The 14988-nt window shown below is 55.8% G+C and overlaps 1 pseudogene; it reads right to left on the bottom strand.

The window, feature by feature from the left end:
• LOC135460817 (uncharacterized) overlaps window positions 1–14988 on the bottom strand; it is a 72807-nt pseudogene that overhangs the window by 45063 nt on the left and 12756 nt on the right.

Below are 14988 nucleotides of genomic sequence, written 5' to 3'. Positions count from 1 at the left end.
CGCTGGCGCTGCAAAAGTGCTCCGGTCCCCCGCCGCTTGTATTGGAGAGGGCGCGACCCCCCCGCGCTGGATGCGGCGTGCGCTCCGTCCGCGCTGCAGCCGCGGCGGCGCAGGTCACTCCCACCGCAGCGGTTCCGCTTTCCCCGCAGCGGCTCCCTGTGGTGTCGGGTCAGAGACAGAAGAGGGTGCTGATGCTGCAGCGATGACTTCTGTTGGTGCCTGGTCACTGCGGTTCGTACTTCCTGGTCTCTGCTTGCAGGCACTCGTATTGTGGGTGTCCGAGCAGCATTTTTGGCCCCAATTAGCCGTCGGAGGCAGTGCTGCTGACATCTGAAGAGGTGCAAGAGCAGCTAACACCTGACTTTGCGAGGATTTTGCCTGTTCTTGTAGGTTTAGCCCTACTTGTTTGATTGCATCTACTACAAAGGCTTCTGCTCCTGTTGGCACCAAAGCCATCCTTTCTAATGCCTCCTCCATAGTCCAGTTGGCACCCAGAGTATTAGTCACTCTCCTAGTAGTAGAATTGCAATTTTGGAGAGCACACTCCTTGAGCAATGCCCCCCTAAGATATTCGGGCACCCCAGCTCTTTCAATTGCAGCAGCAGCCTTATTAATAAATGACCCAAATGACTCTTCTGCCCCTTGCTTAATTCCCAAATACATGGGTACCCCTCCTGGGTCCTTTACCCTTTCTATAGCGAGTCTAACTAATCTCATAGCCTCCCGGCACTTCTCCTGGCCCAATAGAGCTTGTGCCTTGGTATGAAGGTCCCAGGCCCATAAGCTCATTAACAGTAATACCATGGGGAGGGTCACCCGGCTGCCTCTGAACTGCCACACACTCATTAACTAGTGCTTGCCAATGAGCATTAAATAACAATTGCTGATGTTGGGTAAAAATCAATTTAGCTAATTCACGGCAATCATTAATCAGCAGGAGGCTAGTATCAAAAATGTAATCTAGCATCTGTTTAACTGGTTCACTTTTAACTCCAAACTGACTAACAGTAGATTGCAGTTGAGACAACAATTTCCAATCAATAGCGGTAATGGTTGCCTGCAAGCCCCCCCCGTCCTGAGGACTGAAGATAACTGGGCAAGCCAGCTCAGTGGCCACACTTATGACCTCCTGATCTCCTTTTTCCATTGCTTCTCTCACCAAAGCAGCCCACACCTCCCATCGGTCCCTCGCGATAGCCGCCGCTAGGTCGTTTTCCGCCCCAGGGATCGGCTGATTGCTTCTCGGGAACTGACTGGGCGGTTTCGGCCATGGCTGTTGTTGCTGAGAGAGTGCAGGAGTTTTAGAAGCGGTCTGTGTAGCCTGGCTTGCCGGGCTCGCCAAAGGAAGCGGTGAGGCAGGTAGTGAAACCGTCCTCATTGCGGGGGCTAACGGAATTCCCCCTCCTTATCAAATTCCCTATCTTGGTCGAAATCTTTATTACAGTCATGAGTGGCAGTAGCCTGCTGAGCAGCCTTCTTTTCAGCCTGAAACTGCAGCAATTCATTGTTAACGACCCGTCATAATTTACCCCACTTTTTGGCAGTTTTATCACCATCTAAAGTAGCCTCCCATAATAAATCACCGAATTTACGCCACTCCGTTAACTCGTGAACCGTATGGGGGTTAATAAAAAGTCCTCTATCATAACCATAAGCCAAAAGTCCCGGTAATTCTTTCTGCAAATCTATCCCTTTAATCTGCCTTTTCTGCAAAAAAGCAATAAAAAGATCATATGCGGCTTGCCTCTCCATACCTATAAATCATAAGTGCTTTTGCAGCTCCTCAAGGCTGCAGCCGCACGTTTCGGCCAGGCTCCCCTTTACGATCACCCAGAGCATGGCAGGTCTCGGCATCTTTTTTCTCCGCTTTTCTTTTTCACGCTTCTGCTGTCCTGGCTGCTACAGAACCCGACCCAGTTTTCACTTCTTCGTGGTGCTTCGCAGTCTCACGTCGGGCAGCCATCTTCCAGCCCTGCTGGCGGCCTTTGCCAGCCACTCTGCCCAGGACTGGGGCTGGGCTGGGGCAGCCAGCCCGACCAAAACCCCCATGGGTGGGGGTAGCAGAGAGAGGGGCGGGAACCTGTGCCCCAGCCGGTTTGGTGTGCAGACGAGAGGAAGGGCTTGGACTGCTCCACTCACCCTGTTTGCCTTGGCTTCATAATATTTTTGGGGCAATGCAGGCACGGAGGATAAGGGCATGTTTTTTCCCCAGCACAGAGGGGGTTTTTCCTTTGCTTGTCATGGTTGGGCCTAGCCAGGACTGCGCTCTTCCAACACCAGAGGCTTCTTTTCCAACCCTGTTTGTGCATAAGTCCAGGTGCTGGCGAGAGGGCAGTGGTCACCCTGTGTGCCCCTGATGCAGCCCCCACAGGCGCAGGGATGCTGGGGCCAGGCTCTGGGAGCTGCAGCATCCCCCTGATGAACTCCATCTGTATTCCATAGGAACACTGTCCTACAGCCCCCCGGAATGGAACGACTTTGGGTGGTACCGTGGCGAGGCAGCAACGGTCTGGTGTCTGGGCATCCTGCTGCACCAGATGGTCTGCGGGGAGCACCCTTTCAGGAGGGGCTGGAACCTCAGCTGGGGCCACCTCCTGCTGCCACAAAGGCTCTCTCAAGGTGGATCCTCTTCTCTGGGCACTGGGGAATCCCAGTGCTGGGAGCCAGCAGGGGGCTCGTGAGCATCCCACTCTGGCAGCTGCTGAGGAGGTGGCACATGTCCTGCTCTCCTCCAAAACAGGGAATTGATGGGAAAGTTTAGGCCCAGCTCTGAGTGCATCCAGCATGGCCTGGGCACGGGAATAGTGAGGCAAAGCAGACAGGAGCCTTCTCTGGCTGACCGGCAGTTTCTGCTTTCTCTCCCCAGAGTGCAAAGATCTGATCAGGTGGTGTTTATCGGTGAACTCCTTGGACAGACCCACCTTAGAAGACCTGTTCTGTGATCTTTGGATGCAGGATATTCCTCTGCCATAGAAGAAGGGAGAGAGCCACAGGCACACTTTGATCCAAGGCCCTGGTAAGTTCCAGCTCCACACATGCCTTGGCAGTCAGAAACAAAGGAACCCAGAGCTTTTTGTGCTGCCTGTGTTACTGAACCAGGCTCATGGGATGGGAACATGCAGCCCTTGTGCTGGAGCTGAGCTGCTCTGCCCAGCACTGGTGGCGGCCATCCCAGCTGTTTTTTCTTGTCCTGGTTCCTTGACAGCTGGGGCCCTGGCCAGAGCCATGAGAGCCTGGTCTGCCAGCAGGGAAGGAGAAGGACCCCTGGAGAAGCTGTACCAGGTGGGGATGTTGCTGCTGCTGCTGCTTCTGCTGCTGCTGCTGCTGCTGGAGACAGCGAGGGAGACATCAAGGATGACTTCATCAAGCTATTCCCCAGCCTGGCCACGGGAGGCTGAAGGTGATGGACTTTGATTCTGGCACTTTCTTCAAAGCCAAACTCCACACGGAATTTGCAGATGAGTCTCCACCTGGGGAAATGCTGCCAGATTTGGGCATTGCCCAGTGTGGCAGGGAACTAAAGGCTTCCCCTTTGCTGGGGCAGATGCATTCTTCAGTCACTGCCCAGCTGCTTTTGGCAGGGCTGGGGCATGGGCTGGGGTGGGTACGAAATGGGAGTGGGCTCCTGGCCCTGCCAACAGCCCCCAGCACCCACCGTGCCCTGGGCTGGGGCTGGGGCAGCCAGCCTGACACAAACAAACCCCATGGTGGGAGCAGAGGTGGGGCTCCAGAGCCTGTGCACAGCTGCTTTGCTGTGCAGGCAAGGAAGGGCTTGGGCTGCTCCACAGCCCTTGTTTGCTTTGGGATCACCGTGATTTTGGGGGGCAGTACAGGGGGGAAGACAGAAAGTGTGGGCTTCCCTCACCCATGGCTGGGTTTTTCCCTGGCATGCAGGGGATGGTCCTTCCTCAAGGCCCTGACAGAGGTAAGAGTTTTTACCATTTTTCTTGTTTTCCCATTTTGCATCTAACCTCTTTTAATTAATGTATTGTTTTTTTTTCCAGAGGAAGTGTTCCAGATGGTCCAGTGTGGATGGGGAAGTGCTGGGGAGCAGCTGTGGCGTGGATGGGCCGTGCCCTTGGAGAAGGCTGAGGACATGGTTTGGGAGCAGCTTTTCTTGCAGCCGTGGGTGGCATGAGGTGGGTCCCTGTGTGCTTGGCAGGGTGGGATCAGAGCCCTGCTCTGAAGCAACTCAGCTGAAGACTCAGTGCCCTGACTGGCAGCAAAAGGGAGAATCCCCGCTGCCACAGCCATCTTGGGCTGTGAGATGTTGGGCCATGAGATGTCAGCACCGGGAGCACAGCCCTGCGTGCGCTCACCTACAAAGTGAGGTGCCACAGCCAGGTGGCTGCGTGGGCTCACCTGCAGGTAGGTGCCACAGCCAAAGTCTATTAGTTTGGCCTGGCCGGTGTCCAGGTCAACCAGGATGTTCCCTGGTTTGATGTCCCGGTACAGGACCCCGCAGCTGGTGCAGTGCCACACGGCCTCCAGGACCTGGCGGAACAGCTCCCGTGCCTCCTCCTCGGGCAGGAACCGCCGTGCCCGAATGAAACGATGCAGGTCCTGACACCGCTCTGGCCGCTCCAGCACCATCACGATGTCCTTGGGGAGCTCGAGCCACTCCAGCAGCTGGACCACACCAGGGAAGCCAGTGGACACCTTGGCCAGCAGCACAATCTCTAGGGGTGAGCTGGTGCCGTCGGGCTGCGGGAGGAGCACGATGCCGTCAGTGGGGCTGATGCCGTGCCAGACCTGGGGAAGCCCTCAGCCAGCCCGGGATGCTCTGCGCCCTGCACTGGGCCCACGCCCGCTCTCCCTCGGGGCGTCCTGGCGGCTCCCACCGTACCGGGCCCCGGCTCATCCCCGCCCGGCAGCCCCGGCTGCTGGCCCGGCTCACTCACCAGCTCGCCCCAGTGCCGGACGCGGTTCCATGGCGCCCTTTTGATGGCCACCTGCTGCCCCGCCGTTCAGCGGGGCGCCGTCCGAGAGCCGCGTGGCCGAGTCGACGCTGCCGAAGTCGCCGCGCCCCAGCAGCGAACCCAGCCCGTGCCGCTCCTGCAGGGCCTCCTGCGGCGTCCCTGCGGGCCAGCAACGGCCCCTAAGAGCCCCTCACCCGCCCCGGGCCGGCCATGCCCAGGCGTTCCATCTTCGGAACGCGGCACGGGAGGCTCGGGGCCGGCGGCCGCGCTGCCGAGCGGCGGAGCTCGGGCCGGGCAAGCCGCAGCAGAGGCGGCGGGAGCGGCCGCGCCGCGCGTGTCCTCCGCGGGCCCAGGGAGAAGCCGGGGCCGGGGCCGGGTCCGGGGGCGGGGCTGGGGTCGGGTCCGGGGCCGGGCTCGGGCCAGGCGGAGGCAAAGGGCGGCGATGCCGCCCCGGCCCCAGGCACTGATGCCTGCCCGGCAGCGCCACCGCCAGTACGGCCAGAGCCGGGCGGAGGCGAGACGGCGGCGGGACGGCCGGGGCCGGGCACGGGGCAGCCCCGCCCGGGGTCGGGGGCGGGCCGGGGGCATGGCCCAGCCCGGCAGGGGAGAGGGAGGCGGGGAGAGGAGAGGGACGCCGGGTAAGGGACTCTGAGAGAAGGGTGCCCGACAGCGGGAAAGGGAGAGAAAAATAAAGAAAAAGAGAAAGAGGAAGAAAGAGAGAAAGAGTATTCAAAACTATCTGTTTGCTGATGCCGCTGCCGCTGGTGCTGCCGCTGCCGCTGCTGCAGCTGAGGCACCAGGGCTGTTCGTCCCCGTGTCCGTTCCCCGCTCGCCCCACGAGCCCCACGTTCGAGCCCCGCGCGCCCCGGGGACAGCCCCTCCATCTGTCCAAACACGGGAACTTTGTAGCGCCGAGCCCAGATGCAGAGCCCTGACTCCTGCACACCGGCACAGCGATCCCCTCGCTCGCTGCTGGGCATTGTCCTTGCTGAGGGTCAAACCCAGTCGGGCCACCTTCCCTTGGGATAGGATTCCTACCTGAGCCCAGCACTGCGCTTTCATATCCAGTGTTGCTTTCCAGTAAAAACAGGGGAAGGGAAACTGTGTGTGGCTCATGGGATTTTAGAGTGTTTAAAAATCACTAAGTCACCGATCTTAAAGGTGAGGTGCATCTGGAATTACTGGGTTGCAACATGGAAAAGGGAAGCACAGAAATAAATAAAGGGAAACATCTTGGATTGTTTCTTTCATTTTCATTTCACTTCTGGAAAGCTGTTTCAGTTTTCCAGGAGTCTTCTCCTGTCTGCTCTTCCCAAGAACCTCTCATTGAGAACAAGGTCAAGCTTCTGTCACAAGATTTTCCATCAGGAAATTATGCCACTGGTGCAATTTTCATTGTGACTGTTTGTGCTGGTTTAGGGCAAATTTTGGGAGGAAATCTCCAAAAGGGGTCCATCTAGAAAGCAAGTTCAAGCGGCCTCTCCCCCTGCTAGTTCAGGAAAAGATTCGAGAAAACTGAAAAAAAAACCCAGTTTATTCAACAAGTAAAGTATTCGCAAACATGGAAAAAGAATAATAATGAATAGAACCTCTGACAGTGCTGAACAGATGGCAAATTCAGGAAGTCCTTTTTGTGGGTTGTAGTTGGCTCACTCGGTCTCTTCTAAGTCCCTCTGCAGCTGGAATGCAGCGTCCCAGAGCTCGGGGGGCCACAGGTGTGAGCTGCCAGTGTTTGTCTGGGTTTTCAGTGCAGAGCAGGTTTAAACAGTTCCAAGAAAAAGGAAAGTCACAGTCCAAAGACACCTCTCTGCCTAAGCTAGCTAAAACCAAATTGCTAGACCTAGGCTGTGAAGGCACCGGGAAATTTCCAAATCTGGGCACTGGCGGTCCCAGCGAACACCAGAGCTGGATGGTGCTGGAGTTAGAACCTGGAAATTTCCAAAATTTTAGATTTCTGTGCTAGCAAATCACTGGACTTGGGCTGTGCGGGCACCAGGAAATTCCCAAATCTGGGTACTGGTGCAGCAAACACAAGATGTGGGAGGTGCCAGACCCAGTAGCAGGAAGTGTCCAAGTTTTGGATTTCTGTGCCAGCAAATTGCTGCATTTGGGCTGTGCCAGAGTAGGGAAATTTTTGGATCAACACACTGGCAATGCCAGCAAACCCCACATTTCAGGAAGGATTGGATCTGGACCCTTCCCTTCCCTTCCCTTCCCTTCCCTTCCCTTCCCTTCCCTTCCCTTCCCTTCCCTTCCCTTCCCTTCCCTTCCCTTCCCTTCCCTTCCCTTCCCTTCCCTTCCCTTCCCTTCCCTCCCTCAACAAGGTGCCAGAGGGGCTGGACAGCAGCCAGGCAGAAAGGGACCTGCAGGGACTGATGGACAGCAGGCTGGACATGAGCCAGCAGTGTGCCCAGCTGGCCAAGAGGGCCAATGGCTCCTGGCCTGGCTCAGGAATGGTGTGGCCAGCAGGAGCAGGGCAGTGATTCTTCCCCTGTGCACAGCACTGCTTGGGCAGCGCCTCAAGTGCTGTGTCCAGTTCTGGGGCCCCCAATTTAGGAAGGACATGGAGGGGCTGGAGCGTGTCCAGAGAAGGGCAACAAGGCTGGTGGGGCTTCTGGAGCACAAGAGCTGTGAGGAGTGACTGAGAGAGCTGGGGTTGTTTATCCTGGAGAAGAGGAGGCCCAGGGGAGACAAGGCAGTGTCAGGGCACAGGGTGGACTTGATGATCTCCATGGCATGTTTCACCCTTGCTGATTCCAGGATTTTCTGAAGCCACCCATGGAGCAGATGCAGGACGAGCCCTGGGCCTCCTCTTCAGGAGCTCCAGCAGCCCAGGTCCCTCAGCTTCTCCTGCCAGGCCCAAAGCCCATCCTGTCAGTCCTGCTGAGCCTCTGCAGCTCCTCCTCACTGCCCAGAACAGGGAGTCCCAGAGCCAGACACAGTAGCCCAGATGTGCCCCCCCCGGTCTGGGGTGCCTCTGGCAAGGGAGCAGCACCAGGCACTGCAGGAGCCTGCAGACAATTCCTGCAGCACTTGTAGGATGATCCTGCTCCCCAAGGGACGTTCCCGTGGTGCCAAGTCAGGAGCTGCAATGGGAAGTGGGGCCAGAGAGGAAAGGGCAAACAGGGATGGGCTGTTTGCAGGGGAGGGAACAGGAGTGGGCAATGGGAAGACATTTGTATCAGGAAGAGTAAAGAAAGCAAAGGTGAATCCAAGGAAATGCTCAGGGCAGTTTGGGGGTGGCTGCCAGGCAGCCCTGGCTCTGAGCAGCAGCCTCTGCAGTGGGACAGGAAACTCCCAGCTGATGGGAACAAACTTTCTGGCTGAGTGCAGAGGCCAGGACAAAGCTGAGTGGTTTCCCTGGTGTCCCCCAGCCCTTGCTGGCCCCAGGGGCTGATGGCATTTGTGCTCCCTCAGGTTCATGTCCCCACACCAACAGCATGGGGGTGCTCCCCCTGCTGTGTGCAATGCAACAGGGGCTGCTGAGCCAGTGCTGCCGTGTCTGTGCCTGCAAGGATGAGGCACCTGTGTGAGCTGGGGGAGAGGCCAGGGCTGCAGAGGGGGGATGTTTTTGGCAGCTCCATGAGGATGCTCTGGGACACTGCCCTGGGCTGTCCAGTGCTCTGGGGATGGATCAGCCCCTGCTCTGCTGCTCCTTCCCATCTGTCCCAGGGCCCTTGCAGAGCACCAGCCATGCTGTTTGCCCCCAGCCTGCCCACGGCCAGCCTGGGGCTGCTCACGGGGCTTTTCTGTGCTGAGCACTGGCCTGGGTGTGTTCTTGAGAGAGCCTGGGCAAGGAGCCTGGAGCCCCCAGGCCTGGGCTGAGGCGTCAGCACTGCCCCAGCAGTGCCCATGGCCTGTCCCTGCTGCAGCCTTGGCACTGGCACCCCCAGGGCTGTGCCCGACCCCAAGAGCACTCAGGCCCTACAGCAACACGAGGGCCACCAGGGCAGCCAAGGGAATCTAGATAGCCCTGGCAGCTTATGTCTGGGAGGTACCATTGAAAAACTGTATAAGGAATTTTGGAGGCAGATTCTCAATTTTGGCCATGGATGGCTTGACTTGAAAGTGTTTTTTTCAATGGGAAGATAAGAACGGGCCCCCAGTGTTTTGAAGGCACATGAGGGGTGGCCCCCAAGAGGCCAAGACAAGCCAGAGCAGTCTGTCCTGGCAGGTTTCATATGGGAATAATCCTTGGATATAATCAGATTTGGAGGAGGAATCCCAATTTCAGCCTCGAATCCCTGGAGGAGAAGGACAGTTCTTTCCCACAGGAAGGAATGCACAGAACTCCAGGGTTTCAGGGGATGATAAGAAGAAACTCTCAACATGCCAAGGCCAGCTGGACCAGTCAGGCAGCCCCCAGGAGGCCCAGCCACCCAGACCTGTTCCATGTTCTTGGATCCTTGGGGCCCTGCAGCATCAAAATTGCCCATTGGTTCCACGAGGCCCTGTAGGATCACCACAGATCTTTGTTTCCATGAGGCCCAGTGATATAACTATGGTTTCCTTGGCTCTGCAGTGGCACAATGGCCTCTTGCTTTCCATGAGGCCTTGCAGTGTCCAAATGGTTTCCTTCTTGCCATAGGACTGCACAATGCCACAATGGCCCCTTGCTTCCATGAGGTCACAGTGTCTCCAAATGGCCCCTTGGTTCTATTGGGTTCCCTGGGATCACAGTGTCCCCTTGGTTCCAGCAGGCCTAGATGTGTTACACTGGCCCCTTGTTTCCATGGGGACCCACAGTGTCCCAATGGCCCCCTGCTCCCACGAGGCCCTGGGATGTCACAATGGTCTCATCGCTTCCACGAGGCCCTGCTGTTCCACAGTGGCCCTTGAAGTGTCACAGTAGTCCCAGTGGGTTCCCCCGCTGGTTCACAATGGCCTCCTTTGTTCTGTAGTGTAACAATGGTATCCTTGGTTCCATGGTCAGAATGGCCCCGTGGTCTCATGGAACCCCACAGCCCCTTATCGAGCTCCACAGCCCCTTATGGAGCTCCACAGTGTCACTTTGATCCCCTTGAGTCCATAAGGCCCTGCCATGCTACAAGGACCCCTTGGTTATACAAGGCCCTGCAGTGTCACAATGGCCCCTTGGTACCAGTGGTCCTGAAGTGTCGTAATGGTATCCGTGGTTCCATGAGGCCCCACAATGTCACAATGGACTTTTGGTTCCATGAGCTTTCCTACTGCCAACAACAGTCTCCTTGGTTCCACAGTGTCATAATGGACCCTTTGCTCCATGAAGTTCATTGGTGTAACATGGACGCCTTGATTCCATGAGGTTGTGTAGTGTCACAATGATCTCCTTGGTTCTGGGGCCCTGCTGTGGCTGCTGTGTAACAATGGATCTGTGGTACCATGAGGTTCCATAGTGTCACCATGGTCCCTTTGGTTCCACAAGGTCTTGCTGTGCCACAATGGCCCATTGGTTCCATGAGGTTCTGTACTGTCAAGAATGATCTCCTTGGTTCCGCAGTGTCTCAATGGATCCTTGGTTCCATGAGGAGCCTGGCCTCCCACAGCCCCTCACAGCTCTCCATGGCCCCTCACAGCCCCTCATGGCTCCCTCACAGCTCCCCATGGCCCCTCACAGCCCCTCATGACTCCCTCACAGCTCCCCATGGCCCCTCACAGACTCTTACAGTCCCTCTCAGCTCCTTGCAGCCCCTCATGGCCCTTCACAGCCCCTCGTGACTCCCTCACAGTTCCCCAAGACCCCTCACTGTGGATGCTCTGGAAGAGAGAGAGAGAAACAGCAAGTGTTTCTCACAGCAGCATGTGAGAATTTTTAGGGTATTGCAGGGATGTGATAACTTATTAAGTATAAACAATCTGCACGTGGTGTTCTACTTCGTCTTTCTGTTCTTCTCAAGGACAGTGTAATGTGTTTTTGTTAACCAGCCAATCAAATAGAATAAATCATCTCACTCTATAAAAACCGCAAGGTTCTCTTGAATAAAACCTTTCACTCTCTCTGCAAACTGCCTCACGCCTGTTCCTGTGTCATTCTCGACTCAAGAGTGACACCTCACAGCCCCTCATGGCCCCTCACAACCCCTCACAGTTCCTCACATCCCCTCACGGCCCCTCACAACCCCTCACAGTTCCCCATGGCCCCTCATGACCCCTCACAGCCCCTCACGGCCCCTCACAACCCCTCACAGCCCCAGACGCGGGGCGCCTCCCAGACAAGGAGGGGTCGGGCCCTGCTTGCTCTCCTTTCATTTCAGTCCCTTCATTACAGCGACAAGTAAACAAAGGCTGAAATGCAGCCTTTCCCCAGCGTTTCCCTCGGTGTTAATTGCCGGCTGAAGCTCTGTGCTGGCCCGGGCCCCAGCGCCACCATCCCTGCAGCCGCCAGGCCTTTGCTGTTCCCCCGTGTCCGTTCCCTGTTCCCGAGTCCCGCCCGGCTCTGGCAGCAGCAGCAGCCGCAGCGCAGGGGGCGCCGGCCCGGCCCAGCTGGGGCTCCCGGCCGGGAGCAGCAGCAGCGCCGGCCCCTTCCCACCTGCTCCTGCCTTGGCTCCCAAGGGCTTTTTTCAGCTCAATTCTGGAGCAGAGCAACCAGCACCTACACACAGCCCTGACTGCTCAGGGCCTGCCTGTGCTGCCCTGAGCCAGCCCTCAGAGGAAGAAAGGATCGGGTTCCAGAGCTGTTTACAGCACTGTTTTACACACCCTGAAGTTGCAGCAGGAGGCTCTTGGTGCCTTTGTCTTGGGAACTGGGGATCATGGCTGCTCTTGGCTCTCTTCTACTTGCCACCTGAATTTTATCCATGAGACTGCAAGTGCCGCTTTCAGTTGGTGCTACCCACGATGCTTTCATGACAGTGGTCGGTATTTTTGTCTCGGACATAAAGATCAACAGATACTGGAATGCTCACCAGCCCCTGAACACTAAGATGAGGGGAATTAAAGCTTCACAGTCCACATTTGCAGTGGTCAAACACAGCCCTGTTGCTGGCACTAATGAAATAGAATAAGATGACAGAGGCCATCACAGAAATTGCCTCTGCAGTGTGGAATTAAACCAAAAAATCCACCAGGAGAAACACAAACCAGAACTTCTCGACTCACTTCATGGCTCCTTCCCAGCAGTGGGAAACAGAGATGCCCAGAGGTGTTTTGCACTGCTGCTGCTCCCAGTTTACAGCCAGGCTTGTATTCCCTAACAATTCCTGGTACCACCTCCTGTTTCCTTAGCCTGGAACAGTAACAATGAAAACCTCACCAATGGCACAACTCCCCAGTCCATGAGTGTTGTGTGTTTTTAGTTTCCGGGTCCCTTCCTCAGGTGCGCCAATATCCCCTTCTCCCTTCCCTCTCGCCCCTTGCTGAGTGTGACATCCCAGCAAGGCGTCGTGTGATTGGTCAATTCCTGGGGGACATTGGATAGGTGTCCCTAGTCCCTTGAGACCCTGCCCCTTTCACCTGGTTGGTAGCTCACCTGTCCCCTCCCCTCCCCTGTGCCTGAGCTTAAAAGGTTAATCAGACCATGTGGCCGGTATTCTGTTGGAGCAGTTGCCCCGGTTCAGACCTCTGTAACCATGGAATAAACATCTGGACATTCAACCCTCCAGCGGAATCCTCTCCTTTTTCTCTTCACCATCGCCAGAAGCTCTCTCTCCTGAGGTAAACGGAGTTCCTGACAAGCCTGGACTTGTTCAGTGCCCTGCTGCAATCTCCAGCAGCCAAGGTATCTCTGGGGTGAATTACACTGCAGTGCTGCCTTTGGCCCAGCAGCGAGGGTCAGAACTGGCCCAGGCACCATCTAACTGGTAATATTGGGATTCAATATTCCAATACACGAGCAAAAGAAAGGACAAGTTGTCAAGTTCTCCAAACCTTTGTCCTGCTTTGCTGCAAGAGTCCTGCTGCACGCACGGTGTGGAAAGCCAAGAGAAGCTGCAGTTGGTGCCACATCTTGTGACAGGAGCTCGACCTCATTCTCCAGGAAATGTTTTTGAAAAGAGCAGACAGGATTACAGAGAAGATTCCTGGAAAACAGAACCAGCTTTCTAGGAGTGAAATGAAAATGGAAAGAAGTAATGTGAAATGTTTTCCTCAATTTAATTTCTGTGCTCCCCTTTTCCATCTTACACTACTTCTCCATGCCAATAATTCCAAATGCATCTCACCTCTAAGATCAATGACTTAGCGAGTTTTAGACACTCTAAAATACCATGACCTGCACAGTTTGCATTCCCCTGTTTTTGTTGGAAAGCAACGCTGGAGACACAAGTGCAGCGCTTGGGTCAGGCACGAATCCTGCAGGCAGGGAATGTGCCCCGGTGGTGTGTGACCCTCATCAGGGACAATGCTCAGCAATCCTCCAGGCAGGGAATGTGCCCCGGCAGTGTGTGACCCTCAGCAGGGACAATGCTCAGCAGCGTTGCTGTGCTCGGTCTCCATGGAACCATGCCAGGAGCAGCTGCTGACCTCAGAAGCCATCACAGCCCCCTCCTGCTCCAGAGCCCCTTGGCAGGGTGGGCTCCTGCCCTGGCTCTGTATGCCAGGAGCCGGCAGCGCTGGGGGCAGGGAGCCCAGGGAAGGCACAGAAACGCTGGATGAGAAATGCTGTGGCACAGCAAGATGGGCGAGTGCAGCCGGCCAGGGCAGAGGAGCAGCACGCACAGGGGGCACAGCCTGCAGGACAGATGGCCAAGGGGAGAAAACAACAAACTTCTCAGGAGGGTGGAGAACAAACTTTTAGTTGCAAACTTCAGAGAATGAGGTACTTGGGAAATCTTAAACAGCATTGAATTACAGTAAATCACTTGACAAAGCACTGACTTCGCAAACTCTAACCTGTCCAACTTCAAGTTATCCAGATTTCGATAAAAGGAAGTCAGGAGAAGAGAGAGAGGGAGAGAGAGATCCACAGTCAGTCTTGGATCTCAGCTGCTGTGAGCTCGGGGACCGTGGGACGTGCCAGTGTCACACCCGTGTCACAACCTGACCTGCTCTGGTCCCTCTCCCAAGTGGGGTTTTTGGGGTGCCAGGGGCTTGGCAGCTACTTTGGGGCTGCACCAGAGGCTGCAGTGGCTGGGGTGGGGCAGTGACCACCCCACCTATGCAGAACTCTTCCTGCCCCCAAACACACACTGGAGATGTCTGGGGCTGTTGATCATTTCTCTGCTCTCCAGCACCAAGGCAACAGACTCTGGCTACAGCTCTGAGCTCATGCCCAAGGCAACCACCTCTGGCAATGGGGCTCCATGGAGCTGCTCTCAGGAAACCCCCAAGAGCTGGGGAGTGCCCAAAAACTGCCTCAGAAATGTGAGATACCTCAAAATCTCTTCAGGAATGTGGATTATTAAAAAAACTCACTCAGTAATTGGGTCCCCCTCCCTTCATCATCCCCAAACTTTGGCTGTCTCATTCCAGACCCCATCCCACCTCCCCAGTCCCAACCTCAATACATCCCACCCCTCCTGGACATCAACGCCCCCTTCCCAAGCCATATTTCCCCCATTTCCCACCTCCCAAACCCATCCCACCCATCCTGCCACACCTAATGCCCATCTCAACACTCCTGATTTGAAGCCCACTTTGCTCAATCCCCTTCCAACCCCATTCCACACCAAAGAGCTGTGGAATTGAGGAATTTTGGGGTGGGATTGAGTAATTTTCAGTGGCATTGAGGTGACAGATTGAATCCTCTTGTCTCTTTCAGTGCCAAGAAAGGGAAACAAGTACACCAAATACCCCCAAAACTCCCAAATTCTCCCAATTATCTCCCTGAATCCCAGATTCCCCTGAAACACAAGTAAAAAGTGAGGCTTTAGATGCCCTTGATGAATTTATTGATTTTTACCCCAATTTTCTCTGTTTTAAAGGGATGAAGATGAATCCAAAGAAAATTAGGGCCAAAATAAAAGAATAACCAGTCCAGTGTCTTCCCAACATGGATCACAGGGAAAGTGGATGGCCAGGGCTCTGACCAACGTGGGTCCTGCCATAGGGGATGAGGCTGGAGCAGAGCATGAAGCTTCTCCTGCAGTTGGGGCACTCACAGGGCTGCCCTTAGTGGTGAATCTGTTGGTGTCAGGTAAACAACGAGCGCTGT

Source organism: Zonotrichia leucophrys, unplaced genomic scaffold (assembly GCF_028769735.1).
Source record: "Zonotrichia leucophrys gambelii isolate GWCS_2022_RI unplaced genomic scaffold, RI_Zleu_2.0 Scaffold_105_152488, whole genome shotgun sequence".
Classification (NCBI taxonomy): Eukaryota; Metazoa; Chordata; class Aves; order Passeriformes; family Passerellidae; genus Zonotrichia; species Zonotrichia leucophrys.
The sequence above is the reverse complement of the archived record's forward strand: the minus strand, read 5'-3'. Positions and strand labels throughout refer to the sequence as shown.